The sequence below is a fragment of the Pinus tabuliformis genome, chromosome 4_1, assembly GCF_031772625.1.
Source record: "Pinus tabuliformis cultivar Carrire ecotype Pingquan chromosome 4_1, CPIR1, whole genome shotgun sequence".
Lineage (NCBI taxonomy): Eukaryota > Viridiplantae > Streptophyta > Pinopsida > Pinales > Pinaceae > Pinus > Pinus tabuliformis.
Window position 1 is genome coordinate 661,130,155 of NC_142303.1, and position 16,719 is coordinate 661,146,873.

Here is a 16,719-nt window from a genome sequence, read left to right on the forward strand (position 1 = left end):
TGGTGGTTTAAAGATGAGCACGAACTCTAGAACTATCAAAGCAATTCCTTAAACAATTCCTAGTCTAGCTAGAAGATGAAGTCTTCTACTAGTGGAAGTGCTCCCTAACAAAACCTGTAGCGGAAACCAAAATCTTCTACAGGTAATGGTTTAACGAATGCCACCAATAAAAAAATTATGTTCATGGGAATTGTTCTGTCTTTGGATACAACTCTAAATATGGCTATGGTTATCTCTAGTTGTACGCTAAGATAGTAGGTTTCAAGTTGTGGCTCAGGCTCACTTGTAATCTTTGAATGGTCAATCTTCGAAGATGGTAACTTACCATAAATTCCCCCTTGTCAGATACCTTTGAGAAGATGATGAAATCTTTGTTGCAAAACTAGTCAATAATCGAGAATAAATTCTATGGTATGACTAGTATAACTTCCTGACTGTTGAACACCATTACCAAGAACTGATTCATCCAAGGTGAATCTTCGTTCTTGCAAGAGTTCTTTTTCCTGGAACATTTGTTTGAATTATGATCGTGCTTACCTCAATGCTCACAAGGATGAAGATCAAAACATTGATCTTTCACATGGCCAACTCGATCACAATGTTGGCATTTGACAATCTGTGGTTGTTGTGCAACAGGAGCATGTAAAGATGGATCATCCTGAAGAAATCCAGCACTGAAAAACTGGATGAGCTTGGAATATTTTGGAATATCAAAATACCATCCCTTTTATATGCGAGACCAGTTCTATTCTTGCTGTTCATAACTTCTTCCCAAGGTCTTGGGAAGTACAAGTTAAAACTTTACATCTACTTGCAAATCTGCTCGTGAAATGACTCCATTATTTTAATCAATCTTCGATTGTTGATGGGATTCAAGCTCAAACAATGATTTGTCCTGAACAAGAACCAGTTCATAATTACAACTCTTCTTTTGTGGTTCATCTCGTTGTAGTTGTGACTCAAGCTCCAAAAACAAAATCTTGTCCTGAAAATTTTGTAAACAAGTTTGTATGTTAGAGAGAGTGTATTATGAATGTGTTATGAACAATGGAGATTTGAGTATTCAGTAACTCTAATACTCGCTCAAGTTTGGCCAGTTTACAATAAAAATATCAAGAATGTCGAGTTCAACCGAAAATGCACCCACTTACAATACAATTTACAAAATAAAATATAGATGATATAGATGGCACCTAAACGTTAAAAATTTGTAGTCAACTATGATAAACAAAAAATAGAAATTCAGAAACCTCCAACAAGCATGACCAAAATTCAAGCCTTCAAAATAGGGCACCATTTCCTTTGACACATACATAACTTTTCTCCATCAAATGCCATTACCCCAAAAAAAAAAAACTCATGGACACCTTTGTAACACCTTCATCCTTTCAATAAACTATCCTCCTGAAGTTCTACATAAAAATGTTGTTCATAGAAGTAATATCAAATTAACTCTCTCAAACATTAAATTTGTACGGCTAAATTTTCCAACCAAAACAACGTCTTTTATATATCTTAATAGAAAACCACTTTAATCATATTTTACGAACATTGGGGCATTCTTTAGAAATCGTCTTCTTCATGTAAATATGAAATCAAAATTAACATTCTCTGCATAACTAACAACAAATTGTCATTTTCATCGTACTATCCACATTGACGACGTTTAGTATTCAACTTTATTATTGAAGAAACAAATATCTCTTACCACTCCAAGGGAAAACCTACAAGCCTTGCGTCCATGATATGATTTTTGACCATTATAATGGAATCCAACCAACCTTCATACTCTGCTCGTTTATGCACATAATCACCATTCTACAATGCCAATAGTCACACGGTCTTTATCTCATCCATTTGAAAGCTATGCACTCTTGCTTCTCCTCTCAGATGGACTCTGACCCAACTCCTCCTCTAAAAAACACAACACAATGCAACTAAATATACAAAAACAACAACTAACTACACTAGAGTGCCAACATTGATGTGCTCTGCTGAAAACAAGCATCTTCGCATCATTTTATTTAGAGTTCTATATGGTTCCCGTGCATAGCTAGAAACAACAAGATGCTTAAATTCACCATAATAAAATCTATATTGACATTTGAAGCCTTAAAGTTATTTGAATAAAAATCTTTGAAATGAAAATTTGTGTTCTCCACGCAACTCTGAAGAATGAACCGAGTGTCCCAGATACCACTGAATCAAATGGGCCAAAGTGGAAGAGGGGTTTAGAATCTAGGTCCAGTAGGAGCACCAAAGGCGCACTGGTTTTTCATGCTACTGATGGCGATGCATCTGTTTTATTAGAAAAAAAACTAGTGAATAAGACCCTTTCGATTTATAATGCTTTACATCAAAAGCTTGTACCAGAAGATGAAGCTAGCCACAGTAACTTCAAACAACCTGATCTCAAATCCTGGCCAATGATGATGGAAGGAGGGTTTTGTGTCAATCGAGACATGAGGGTAATTAGAGCTATTCTTGGTGTAAACGTAGGTGCTCTTTTCTATTTTAGGATGGAGCTTATGTGATGCCACACAATGGAATGAGTTTGAAACAACTTACCAGGAAAGAGACAGATTTGTTATTCTCCTTACATCCGTTCGGTAGAGCATAGGCCTTGACAACGCAAAACAACTTTGCATCCAAATAGAAACGGCTCTGCTCTACATAAAAAAAAAATGTCTCCTCAAGCATGTCCAACAATTTGGCATCTTGTGCAGGTCCACTTCAACGTAGCACAACGTTTCCCCTTCACGGTGAATACAAAACTAGGAAATGTGCAAAACCTCCTCCTTGTCAAACAAAAAATTGCAACACAGATTCTTCGCATAAAATGGCTCTTCAATAAGGAATGTTTTTCAAACGATCCGACCCTTGAGAGAAAACGAGCAAAGTTTCTCACAGTAAGTCTCCACAATCAAACTTTGCGTAGTGGAGGCAAAACTATATGAGGGAAAAAGTATGAGCAGGGGGAAAGCAAAGCGCCCATGAAGGCCATGAAACTAATGGCTAAAGAGATTTAACAGGGCAGGTAAACCACTGCTCTGATACCGATGTAGGAATCAAAATATTAGAAAATGAATTCAACCGTATTAAGAATTATGTAAATTGTACATATAAATACAACAATGAAACCATTGGATTGAGTTTCCAGGTTTCTTGGACATGCATTAACTATCCACCAGAACCTCGATATATTAGATCGCTAACATCAATGCATGGTTCAGGTTCAAATTTCCTCAAGCCTACTGCACCAAGGTTTCCCACTATTTTCTTACTTATTTTCACTTATTGTTGAAGGGCTCAATCCTGCTATCTCTAATGCAAAGTGATCAAACGATTTCCATGGAGACTTGATTAGTAAGAATATTTACCTCACTCATTTAGGTTTTGTTGATGATATTCTCAGATTTTTCTTTTGTAGTCACGTCGACAGTATGTCTCTTAATTAAGAAGATCGTTGACACCTTTCGTGGTGCAACCAATATGAAATCAATCTCCAAAAGTCACGAGGTACAAGAATACTATCCTTTTTCTTTTTCTATCCATTTTCCATTGGTTTGCGAGGTTCAAAATGTCCGTGGTTAAGAGAAGGTGTTCTTCTCTATCCAAAAACATGAAGATATGGAATAGAGCCACCAATGTTAAAAACCATTAGTAAAGGAAATTGGTAGTAAAATCATTATGCTTCTTCCTCACTAAACATGAAAATGATGTTTCCATTTTTTATTATTAAATTATATTATCTTATAATATTTGTATATAAACTTCGAAATAAAAGGTATGCTTATGAAATTCTTGTTGTTGGGTGTGTGCACGGCTATTCTCTGCACTTAATATGATATTTGGTCTATGTAAATTTATGCATAGAGAAGATTACTTCTTAAATACTTTAACCAACCTATCTTAAGCCACGAGCTAGAGAACTACGTAACACAAATGCATTCCCAGCATTTAGTGTTCCAAGGCCTTAAAGTTCATTTATTTTAAACAAATTGCAAAGCCTTTAGAGCTCTTGTTTTTGTCAAACTACACAACATAAAGTATCATACACAAGATAATGGTGTGTCAAAAATAAACCTGAGAGATTCAGTTGTGAAAGAATACACACTCTATAAACAAATAAAAATAAAAAGTAGGTGAGCATGTTAATGCCAAAAGAAACGACTCATCTACCCTATTTTACAAAATGGTCTTACTTCAAAAAGAAGATTGTTGCAAGAAGGAAGAAATTAGGGCACAAAGAGACCAATAGTGTTATCATTATGATAATGGAGAAAGCCTTTAAAGCAGAAAGAATATTAGAGAAAGAACTATATATGGGCAGTCAGAGGTAGGTCTCAAAACTATAGAAGAATTTAACATGATCATTTTTATAAATGTGACCCATATAGAAAAGTTACTTCATCACATACTCAATTTTCCTTCTTTCTCAATGAAATTTGGGGTGATTCAATGGAATTAAAAATTGCGTCTTTAAAAAAAACATGCTAAAATATTAAATAGAGAACACATTGATTGCAAAGGTTGCTAATGGTTGCTAAATCACACCTAAGGTTGACCATGTCATTTCCCTTTCTTGAGTTTTGAGGCTTTTTTGGTCCTATATATATATATATAGATATATATATATATATATACATATATATATATACATATTTCTTATTTTTATTTTCAAATTTCAAATTCGACTAATAATTTGTAGAATGATTGAACCCATATAGCCAATTTCATCTAAATATGACCCAAATTAGTTGGTTCGGTTTAAACCAGGGAGTTACGATAAAAAATTCCGATACCCAGTCATCGAATTGAATCAACCATTCAACCATGAGTTGACGAGTGCTAACTAATAAGCCAACTGAGCCACTAATCAATTAGAGAAAACAAAAAACAAACTAAACCTGAATCCCGATGTCAAGTCCACACCACCTTCAACCTAGTCGTGTCATCGAGTTGGCCTCCTCCATTTCAGAAAGTTATATTTAACTTTTAATTTAATATTGACATTTACTTTTATTTATATATTAGATTTATTAGTTTAAGTTTTAATTTTTAAAGTTCAAATAATATTTCCATTGACAAAGGTGGCGTTTATTTTATTACGTTTAGTAATAGATTCAAATTTATAAAAATTCACATAAAGAAAATAGCAATAACAATTTTTTCAATTTTCAACCTACTCAACAACCTTTTTCTTCTCAGCATTTTAATATATATATATATATATATATATATATATATAATAAAATTTAAAAACCTGTATCGATTCCTCTAGCCCTCCTCAAGCTAGGAATTGTGAACTTCTAAGAATGGAACCTAAAAATAAAATAAACTACCCCATTGTTCCAAATAATTTAAATCCTTAAATCACAACAATGTTTGACAACATTCAAGGAGAGAAAATTCAGACTCTTGGAGTTGAGAGAGCCATTCTAATGAGCAAGACTTCAAAATAGTGCATAGTTTCACGAAAAGTTATCTTTGCATCTCAAATTTACTCGGATTAGTGCATAGTTTCATGAAAAGTTATCTCTGCATCTCAAATTTACTCAGATTACAGTTACTGCGCCATTCTAATGAGCCAGACTTCAAAATAGTGCATAGTTTGGCTCAAAATTATCATTAAGAATTTCAGAATTTACTCTTTAGATTATAGTCGTTACTTTTTAGACCTGAGGTTACTTAGAACTTCATTGTTGAAAGAATTTTGTTGACCAGAACTTTAATTTCATGTATTTCAAAATTTATGGTTCACATAGTTTTAATTTACATAAATTATTGGTGTATATAAATAAATATATTTTGATTAGATTTTGAATATTTTAATATGTTATGAGTTTTTGATGGCCAATTCCAATCCAGTATATTATGATTTTATTGGTAATATTATCTTTTTAAATGAATTTATTAGTAATATTATATTTTTTTAAATGTTAATCTTGTGATAATTTTTGTTTTGTAAACTTGGGAGGACTACATCTTCACCATGTCCAATATATCACCCATGGGAAATTGAACCGGTGACTTCATATGAAGGAGTGTCATAACAGAGCACCGGTGACTTCATATGAAGGAGTGTCATAACAGAGCACCGGTGACTTCATATGAAGGAGTGTCGTAACAGAGCACCCTATCACCGTCTATCCAAGACGTCGTGGACTTGATCTTGTGATATTGATAAATTTATTGGCTATTGATATAAAATATTGTAAATCCTTTAGTATCTTAATATTAAATATTATTTACAAACTATTGATTAGGAAAAAATTAACATGATGTTATAAATTCCTTTGTTTAAAATATATTTTTGAATGCATAGATGAATTTAGCACCCCTAAGGCAATGCGATAACACTGAAACTTATAAGTCTAACAAAACCCCGGTGGATTTTGGGAAAATTTGAAGGGAGATATACCTAAAAAGGCCTCGAAAACTTACAATACTACTCTACATAATCAATGTTGTCTTCCTCAAAATTTGAAGGGAGATATACCTAAAAAGGCCTCGAAAACTTACAATACTACTCTACATAATCAATGTTGTCTTCCTCTCAAAGCAAACGAAAAGACAATTGAAATTAGAAATGATTATTTATATCATCATAGATGCTTTGTTATTATGCAAATTCATTGAAGAGAGATTCCTTCATTGTATAACCCAAAAGATTTTCAATCATATTTAAGACCTCTCACTGAGAGAAGTTAACCAAAATATCCATATAAGAAGGTGTTTCAATAATAAAAACCAACCCTAACAAATTATGAAAACTAGTTCCTACTTGTCTAAATTATGTTTTGAGATTGTTGTAACCTATAAGGCTAGGTTGGGAAAAAAGATTTAAACAATGTCATTAAATCATTTTATCATATTATGTTATTGTGTTTTGCTAGATGGAGATTTTGACTTCATCAATCCAATTAATCTACCATCTTTGACTAATCACACTTTAGGTTGATAATGATAAATTGTTTTAATCTACCATCTTTGACTAATCACACTTTATGCGGATAATGATAAATTGTTTTAATAAATGAGTAGAAATTATTTTATTAATTCAATGTCTTTTTAAAATTCAAACTACTCTTAAACTTATTTTTTTGACAATTTCTTTATTTAAAGCTATTTGAACTTTGTAATATGCCTAACCTCCTGCATATGATGTCTTTCACTTAACAGGGGATACAAAATCATTAAAAAAGTTATTGATCCAAAAAAGCATTCACAGTAACTAGTCTTTATATTTTTTATATCCACATTTCTATTTTCCCGCACTCGTCTCTATTTTATTTTAAAGGAGAAACAACAAACCGTGGTGCGCCGCTTTTGGTTTTAGCTGCTTCGGGATTCAACAGGCTGAAGCAATATTTTAGCGGCGGGCCGACCCATGCCCGTACCTGTGTGTTCGTACGGTTGAGAATGTGGGTCAAAGAAGAAGCCGTGGACGCCGCCATATCGATCTTGGCAGACGTGTTGATAGTAGATACCGCTCATATTTAAGGTCCCGAGAAACGCTTCGCCACCTGTTCGTTCGTTTATTGCTTATTTTTTCATTGACGAAGAACTGCAACAGATCCTCCGACGACGAGACCATACAGATTACAAAGGCAATCACCGAAACAAAATATGGCAGAGAAAAACGACTGAAAATGAAATGCGTGCTGCTATAAGAAGTTGCATGATTCTTGGGAAAGCGTAAGCGTATGTATTTTTCCATGGTTTTAAAGCATAATTTTCCTCTGAAACCGGGTAGCTACAATGCTTATATTGTAGTTTTAGATTTTATAGATCTCTTGTCTTAGGTTTTGCAATCTGGATGGACCTCTTCACCCATCGAAACGAAAAGAAAATAATAAGCTAACAGGATTCTGCATGGATCGGACAAAGGCATGAAATTATTTAACATAGTAATAGCGGCAAGACAAGATTGATATGGGTGGTAACTCATCATCTTTATTGTCGAAATATGCTCACACGTCGGATAACCTAACCTTAATGTGCAGCATACACACACACAGCTTACAATAATTCCAAATCAAAATCACCATCGTTGTTCTATCCATCGTTGTTCAAAAACACACAATCTCAATCTCTTCTTCTTGTGACGAAGCATGGGTCAGAGAGTGTACCACTTGCAATCGAAATACAGAGCCTAGTAATACTGACAAACAGAACATGAGGTGAGGTGAGGTGAGGTGTAGGTGTAATTGACTAGACAGAGACAGGGACAGAGGATTTAATGAAAGCGAAAGGCACCCGCATGACGGGAACAGAATGAAGAGGATGAGCCATTTCGCATGACAGCTTCAGGACCTCGGACAGATCAACCGGATGTTCAGCATGAGGAAGCCATTCAAAATGATGGAGCAACTTGGCCACCCAGAGGTTAACAGTGGCAAGGCCCAGAGCCTTCCCCGGGCACACACGACGACCAGCACCAAAAGGAGCAAGCCTCAGATCGTTACCCCTCACATCCACGTCTTCCCCGCCTTCCGACACCACAAACCTCTCCGGACGGAACTCATGAGGTGATTCCCAAATGTTGGGGTCGTGAGTAATCGCCCACATATTCACCATGGCCGTCGTGCCCGCCGGAACACACATTCCGTTGATGTTGACATCTTCAGTCGAGAGCCGCGCCCATGATAGCAGCGGTCCAGGCGGATGCATTCGCAGCGCTTCCTTTACCACAGCTTGGAGGTACGGCAGCTTAGGGATATCCGAATCATTCACGCTGCGGTCTCGCCCCACTACAGCGTCCAACTCTGCCTGAGCTTTCTTCTGGGCATCTGGATTCAGCACCAGTTCTGCCATGGCCCACTCCGTCAGCAGAGCCGTCGTGTCTGTGCCACGAAAAATCATCTCCTGCATACATAACATTACATAAATTAGAACCAAACTTAGTGAATGCCCCTCCCCAAAGGCAAGGGCAAGCAAACTCACCTCATTCATAAGTTTCGGTGTGAAAAAACTAAACTAAACTAAAATACGGAGAGATAGATCAGATGAGAGTGTGGTGAAAAAACTAAACTAAAACACAGAGATACATAGAAGATGAGAGTGTGAAAAAACTAATAGTACGGACCCAGAGAACAGCGATCATATCCTCCTCATCTAGCTTATCTTCTCCATGCAACGACAGCAGGATTGATCACCCGTTTCGCTCTTCCGCTCTGCACGTCGGTGCTCTTCGATGATATTTCTAACGAAAGCTCTCACACGCGGCACAAGGCGGGCGCAACGAGCATGGATTCGAAGAGGGTCCAGCGGTCGCAGCCATGGTAGATGATCCGCCCAGTTGAACGCTCCCAACAGCTCGAAACCCTCATCCACCATCTCCCGCACCTCCTTCACTTCTTCACAAGTGGAAGTACATGACATATCGAACCTCCTTCCAAACACGCTGCCCATGATATTGTTCAGCGCAGCTCCTTGCAGGTGTCGTCGAACCCTAACAACACCGCTGGACTGACATTCCTTCTGAATATCAAGAAGCATTCCGAGAGCATCGGCCTGGCGACCAGGCTCGTGAGCAGCGATTCTGCGCGGAGCGAAAAGATGCGCGGAAGAAATTCTCCTGAGCAGCCTCCAGTAGTCCCCATTGGGCGCAAAGCCAATGGCCCGCCCAAACAATAACTGCTGCGCAGATTGCTTGAGGGGTCTGTTGGCGAAATGAGGAGAGTTGAGCAGCTCCCGGGCCACTTCAGGATCCGATGTAATAACGGCGGGCGTGGAGCCTAAGCTAAAGGCCATAAGCTTCCTGGCGCCATGAAGATGAGCCAGATATTCGAGCTTGCGGTGAGCAAGACCGATGCTCATGTCTAGCAGACTTCCGATGATGGGCCATCCTTTGGGACCAGGAATGGGTACGCCGCCCGACCTCCTGCGTCTCCCCGCCCACGCACAGCCTCCCGGGATCAACCAGGAGGCCAAAACAGCAGATACAGCAGCAATAAGCAGTGCAATATAAAGATGCCACTGACGCCACCCACAAACATCGTCGGAGTCCAACGACAAACGACTGCAACCATTTCTAAAGAGGAGGAAATAGAGCCACCACCCGCCTCCTGCAGAGCTCCCGCGATTCTCCATCTCAGAAATGGATGGCAAATACAAAAACTAAGCAGCAGCAAGAAGCCAGAGAGAGATATGAGCGCATAGAATGTGGAGGGGTTGAAGCGGATTTATAGCTCCAAGGGTTCGATTCCACGGGAAGAGAGGTAAAAGCCGGTAACCGTAAAAGGCAGATCCCGAAACATTTATTAAGTCGATACCATTCATCCGTTGGAATTCGAAGTGGACGCACATGCACTTGGTTCAAACATTTATTAAGTCGATACCATTCATCCATTGGAATTCGAAGTGGACGCACATTAACTTGGTTAATGCAATTGGTTCAGTTTTGGGAAGATTTTGGTGATTTGAGTTTTTAGGATGGATTTTGAATGTCTCAGCGGTTTTTTCATTTTTTCTATGGCCTTGACCCTATTGCTAACATTAAAAAAAACAATTCAAAAACTCACTGGCAAATTTTGGAAAACAAAAACATTAGATTCAGACACAAAATAATTGCCGGTACGAAATTGAAATTGTGGTATGCTTAAACGAATCTTGTACTTTTAAATTTCTGGGGTATTTGAATTGCATAGATTACAAAGTTCAAATTTATTTTTTCCGTAAATGCTAACTAGATTTCTTACCGAATGAAAAAAACATTGAGTGTCTAGCTGTGAAAATAATGCAGAAATAGATTTAGTTATGAAGCAGTTGAACAGAATTAGTTATGAGCAGTTGAACAAGAATTAGTTGTGAGTGGATTTAGTTATGAAGCAGTTGAACAGAATTAGTTGTGAGTGGATTTAGTTATGAAGCAGTTGAACAGAATTAGTTATGAGCAGTTGAACAAGAATTAGTTGTGAGTGGTTAGGAATTGGTTGCATAAGTTTTCCTATATAAGTGTGATGTAATTAAGCAATTGAATTAATGAAGTTGTGTGTCTTTATGTTGTATTTGTTTTTAATTTGGTATCAGAGCTCTCTTTAGTTTGCGCCTCTCTCCTCTTCGTGGGCAGTGAGACTCTGCCATTAGAGTGTGCGTGAAGAGACCTGTGTGCGTGGAGAAGCGTGAAGGGTTGAACGTAGTGTGAGGGACTGGTGACTGTGTGGAGGTTTGTGAACTGTTGCGTCAGCGGTGCAGAGGTGAAGACCCTTGGTATGATCGACGAGGAGGCCGGTGCAGTGTCGCAGTGGTGTGCTGTCGAGAACCGTCGAGAAGTCTGAGAAGCGTTGCATTCGTGAGGCTGTTGGGTAAGATTAAAAAATACGCAGAGTTTTTTTCTGTTATAATTCCTTCGCATAGCGGCAGCGCTTGTGCGTTTGGTTTTTGAACAAGTCTAGGTCTGTAGCAGAGTTTTATTTAGTAAATTTCTCAGGCAGTGAGGCCTGCAGTATTATTGTTTAAGAAGCTTGCGATTTTGGATTGAATTTGGTCATTAGTGGAGAAATGGCTAATCCCCTTGCAGATTCATATTTAAATGAGTCTTCAAAACTTGATGGAGAAAACTATGTAAATTGGAAATTTAAGATCATCACGGTACTGGAGGCATACAATCTCTGGCCGATTGTCAAAGGTGACGAGACCAAGCCTCCACCTCCTACTAACACTCAAGATTGGGAGAAGCGTGAAGTGAAAGCAAGGGTGCTGCTACGCATGTCAGTGAAGGACAATATTATTCCTCACATTCGGGACTGTGAAACTTCGAAGGCGACATGGGACACTCTCAAAGGTTTGTATGAGACTTCTAATGCAAACCGTATTTTATTTTTAAAAACAAAGCTGCTATCTATCAAAATGGAATAGAACCTTGGTGGAATTTGCTCGTAGTATGCTGCAAGGTAAGAACATCTCTAATGGTTTCTGGGCAGAAGCCATTAACACTGCTGTTTATCTGAAGAATCGATGTCCCACTAAGAAATTAGTTTTTCAAACTCCTTTTGAGGTTCTTTATGGTTATAAACCTGATGTGAGTCATTTCAAAGTCTTTGGATGTACTGCTTTTGCTCATATTCCTGAAGCTAACAGAAGAAAACTTGATGCCAAGTCCATCAAGTGTATTTTCATTGGATATTGTACGGATCAGAAAGCCTATAAATTGTTTGATCCAAGTTCCCATAAACTATTTGCAAGTCGTGATGTATTGTTTCATGAGCAGACTGATAAAAGTAATACAAAGAATGATACATGGCATATTTCTAATGATGCACATATCAAGCTTGATACTTTGATTAAGCAGGAACAGGAACAGGTCCAGGTACAGGTACAGAATCAGGATGATAGCAGCAGTACGAGCACATCTAGCAGCAGTGAGTCATCACACGGGGGTGATACACCTCAAAGCCGACGAATCATGGATGGAACACCCACACCAAGAAGGTCGTCCCGACAGACTCGGCCTCCTGAAAGGTATAGAGACTATGCCTTAATGTCTAATATAATGAATGTTGAAGAACCAATTGATTATGAGCAGGCTAAACAACATGAACCATGGATTAATGCTATGAATGATGAGTATGCTTCTATTATGAAAAATCAAACATGGGAATTAGTGGAACTTCCTGAAAATAAAGTTCCAATTGGAAGCAAATGGTTGTACAAAACGAAATTTAAAGCAGATGGTACAATTGATAAATTGATAAATTTAAGGCAAGATTAGTAGCAAAAGGATATGCTCAACAGGAGGGAATTGATTATGAAGACACTTTTGCACCAGTAGCTAAGTTGAATACAATTAGATTACTGATTGCCTTAGCCACAAAACATAATTGGAATATACATCAATTGGATGTCAAATCTGCTTTTCTCAATGGTGATTTAAAGGAAGAAGTTTATTTGGTTCAACCTGAAGGGTTTGTCAAACAGGGACAGGAGCATCTGGTTTGCAGGTTAAGAAAGGCATTGTATGGTTTGAAACAGGCACCAAGATCATGGTATGTAAAGATTGATACCTTCTTTCTTCAGAATGGATTTGTGAAAAGCAAAAATGATCCTAACTTGTATTTTAAGAAAGATGAAAAAGGAAATGTTGCTTTAATATCTTTATATGTGGATGATCTCATTATAACAGGCAGTGCTCACAAATTAATTGAAGAAATTAAAGTTCAGTTGTCACAGGTTTTTGAAATGAAAGATTTGGGTGAAATGCATTACTGCTTAGGAATTGAGGTATGGAGAGAACCTGGTAAAACTTTGATCACTCAAAGCAAATATACAAAGGAGATTCTTAAAAAGTTCAATATGACAGATTGCAAAGCTATGTCAACTCCCTTAGAACAGAATGCAAAGTTGTACAAAGAAGATGGATCGAAAGAGGCAGATGGAACATTATATCGTCAGTTAGTGGGAAGTTTGAACTATCTCACCACTACCAGACCAGACATTGCATACTCAGTCAGTATCCTTAGTCAATTCATGGCTAAGCCTTCAGGAAATCACTGGATTGCTGCAAAGAAAGTTCTCCGATACTTAAAGGGAACAGTGAATCTTGGTATTATGTATACTGATGTATCTGATGTTGCACTGACAGGTTTTTCTGATTCAGATTGGGCAGGAAATCCAGATGACAGACGATCTACCTCTGGCTATGCATTTCATATTGGATCAGGAGTCGTATCTTGGAGTAGTAAGAAACAGCCAACTGTTTCTTTAGCATCAACAGAATCAGAGTACAAAGCTTTGACCAATGCCACCTGTGAAGCTATTTGGTTGCGAAGAATTCTTGCAGATCTTGAAGAAGTGCAAAGTGGTGCAACATGTATCAATTGTGATAATCAGAGTGCTATCAAATTAGCACATAATCCAGTTTACCATGCTAGAACAAAACACGTTGAGTTACAGTACCACTTTGTCCGTGAGAAAATTGAGTCAAATGAAATTGGATTGATATATTGTAACACCAAGGATAATGTGGCTGATATATTTACTAAGCCCCTTGGTAAAATCAAATTTGAAGTTTTTAGAAGTCAGTTAGGTATTGTAGAGAATCCATTTCTCCATTAAGGGAGGATGTGAAAATAATGCAGAAATAGATTTAGTTATGAAGCAGTTGAACAGAATTAGTTATGAGCAGTTGAACAAGAATTAGTTGTGAGTGGTTAGGAATTGGTTGCATAAGTTTTCCTATATAAGTGTGATGTAATTAAGCAATTGAATTAATGAAGTTGTGTGTCTTTATGTTGTATTTGTTTTTAATTCTAGCAAGGCGGAGTTCCTCGCGGGAAGGCCAAAAGTGGTCAGAATCTAGACAAAAAAAATTCAAAAAATCTTGTAGAGACAATATTTGAATTTGATGGTGGAAATGGATTCAGCACCATCAAAAACTCTTGGGGCACCTAAAATTTTGATCTTTAACCACTGTAAAAAACTTGCATTTACAAAAAACTTTGCCAGATTTTCTAAAAATATGGCCTGAATTTCCATGAATTTCAGGGCAAAAAAGCCCCCTAAAAGTAAATGTTGAAAATTAATAATTAAACAAAATTATGATTAAATAGATTTTATCATCTATATAATCTTCTTTTCATTAATAAATTATAATTACTTTGATTAATCATATATTTTCTTTTCTAATATCTAAATATTTTTATCTTTTCTACTTTTAATATGTATACATGGTTAATATATAAAAAGTTAAAAAAAAAAAGCAAATTTTATTAAAGTGTTAAGAAATGGGGAGTAAATTTTATTATATACAGAAATACATTAGTGAATCGATATAGTACACTATGTACTATGTTTAGCGAATCAATATAGTACACTATATACTATGTTGCCAACTATATTTCTAACAGAATGAAAAAACCTAAACGTTGAAAAATAATAAGTAAACAAAATTATGATTAAATAAATTTTATCATGTATATATTTTTCTTTTCATTAATAAATTATAATTAATTTGATTAATCATATATTTTCTTTTCTAATCTTTAAATATTTTTTTATCTTTTCTATTTTTAGTATGTATACATAAGTAATATTAAAAATTGGAAAAAAAAGAAATAGCAAATTTTATTACCGCGTTAAGAAAAAAGAGTAAATTTTATTATATACACAAATACATGAGTAAATTTTATTATACACAAAAATACATTACTGAATCAATTTAGCACACTCTATATTAAACAATCAACATATTACACTATGTACTATGTGCAGATTTGAGTGCACTCTTTATTTTTACAAACAAGGGGAAATGGTAGAGTAAATTTTATTATATAAAATAATATATTATCAAATCAATGTAATAATATTTATAAATATATTAAATTATAAATATTTCAATAAATTATTTTAATTATATAAACATTAAGTGTAAACAATATTTTAGTATTATTAAGAGAATGCTTTATTTTTAATTGTTTTTTAAATATCAATATGGATTTTATTTAGTAATAATTAATAATATTTATAAGGAGAGATATTTTTGTTTCAGAATTAAAAAAAAAAAAAAAATTTGAAATTTTTAATTTAATTGTTAATAATTATCTATAAAATACTCTTATTAATAATTAGAGATAAAAACTAAGGCGGAGTTCCTCCCCTACTCTAGGTAAAAAAATTCAAGAAATCATGTAGAGACACCGTTTGAATCATGTTTTTTCATCGTGGAAACCTCTGGGCCACCTAAAATTTTGAAGTCCCAGAATCCAGGTAAAAAAATTAAAAAGATATTGTAGAGAGAGTATTTGAATCATGTTTTTTTTAATCGTGGAAACGTTTGGGGCACCTAAAATTTTGAAGTTCAACCACTGTAACTTGCATTTACAAAAAACCTTATTTTCTCAAAATATGGCCCGAATTTCCATGACTTTCAAGGGGAAAAAGCACTGCTAAAAGTAAAGGCTGAAAATTAATAGTTAAACAAAATTATGATTAAATAAATTTTATCATCTATATGATTTTCTTTTCATTAATAAATTATAATTACTTTGATAATCATATATTTTCTTTTCTAATCTTTAAATAGTTTTATCTTTCCTATTTTTAATATGTATACATGGGTAATATAAAAAGGAGTTGTCTATAATGGGACTTTTTGGAGATTCCGATGACGGAATCCGGCGGAAGAAATTGAGGTTAAATCTTGATTTGTTGCAGTTAAAATGGTTTTTTTGAGGTTAAATCTTGATTTGTTGCAGTTAAAATGGTTTTTTAACTGCATATTTGGATTCAACACCCTGAAAAACCTCTGGGAGGCCTTGATTGTGAAGAAACTAGCTATCAAACTTGCGATTCCAATAAATTGCTGCCGGATTTTGACCGGAAAAATCCACCGGAAAGGCTTCCAAAAAGTCTCATTATAGACAACTGCATATAAAAAATTGAAAGAAAGAAAGAAAAAAAAAGGCAAATTTTATTAGGGTGTTAAGAAATGGGTGTAAATTTTATTATATACAAAAACACATTAGTGAATCAATATAGTACGATATGTACTATGTTTAGTGAATCAACATAGTACACTATGTACTACGTGGTCAACTAGATTTCTGACAGAATAGAAAAAACTAAAAGTTAAAAAATAATAAGTAAACAAAATTATGATTAAATAAATTTTATCATCTATATAATTTTCTTTTCATTAATAAATTATAATTAATTTGATTAATTATATATTTTCCTCTCTAATTTTTAAATATTTTTATCTTTTCTATTTTTAAT

At 35.4% G+C, this 16,719-nt stretch overlaps 2 pseudogenes; both read right to left on the reverse strand.

Annotated features, from left to right (window-relative positions):
• Nucleotides 1–8,217: 8,217 nt before the first annotated feature.
• On the reverse strand, nt 8,218–10,098 carry LOC149177833 (cytochrome P450 78A4 pseudogene; annotated as a pseudogene).
• LOC149177834 (cytochrome P450 78A4 pseudogene) lies at nt 9,121–10,098 on the reverse strand (annotated as a pseudogene).
• Nucleotides 10,099–16,719: the final 6,621 nt, after the last annotated feature.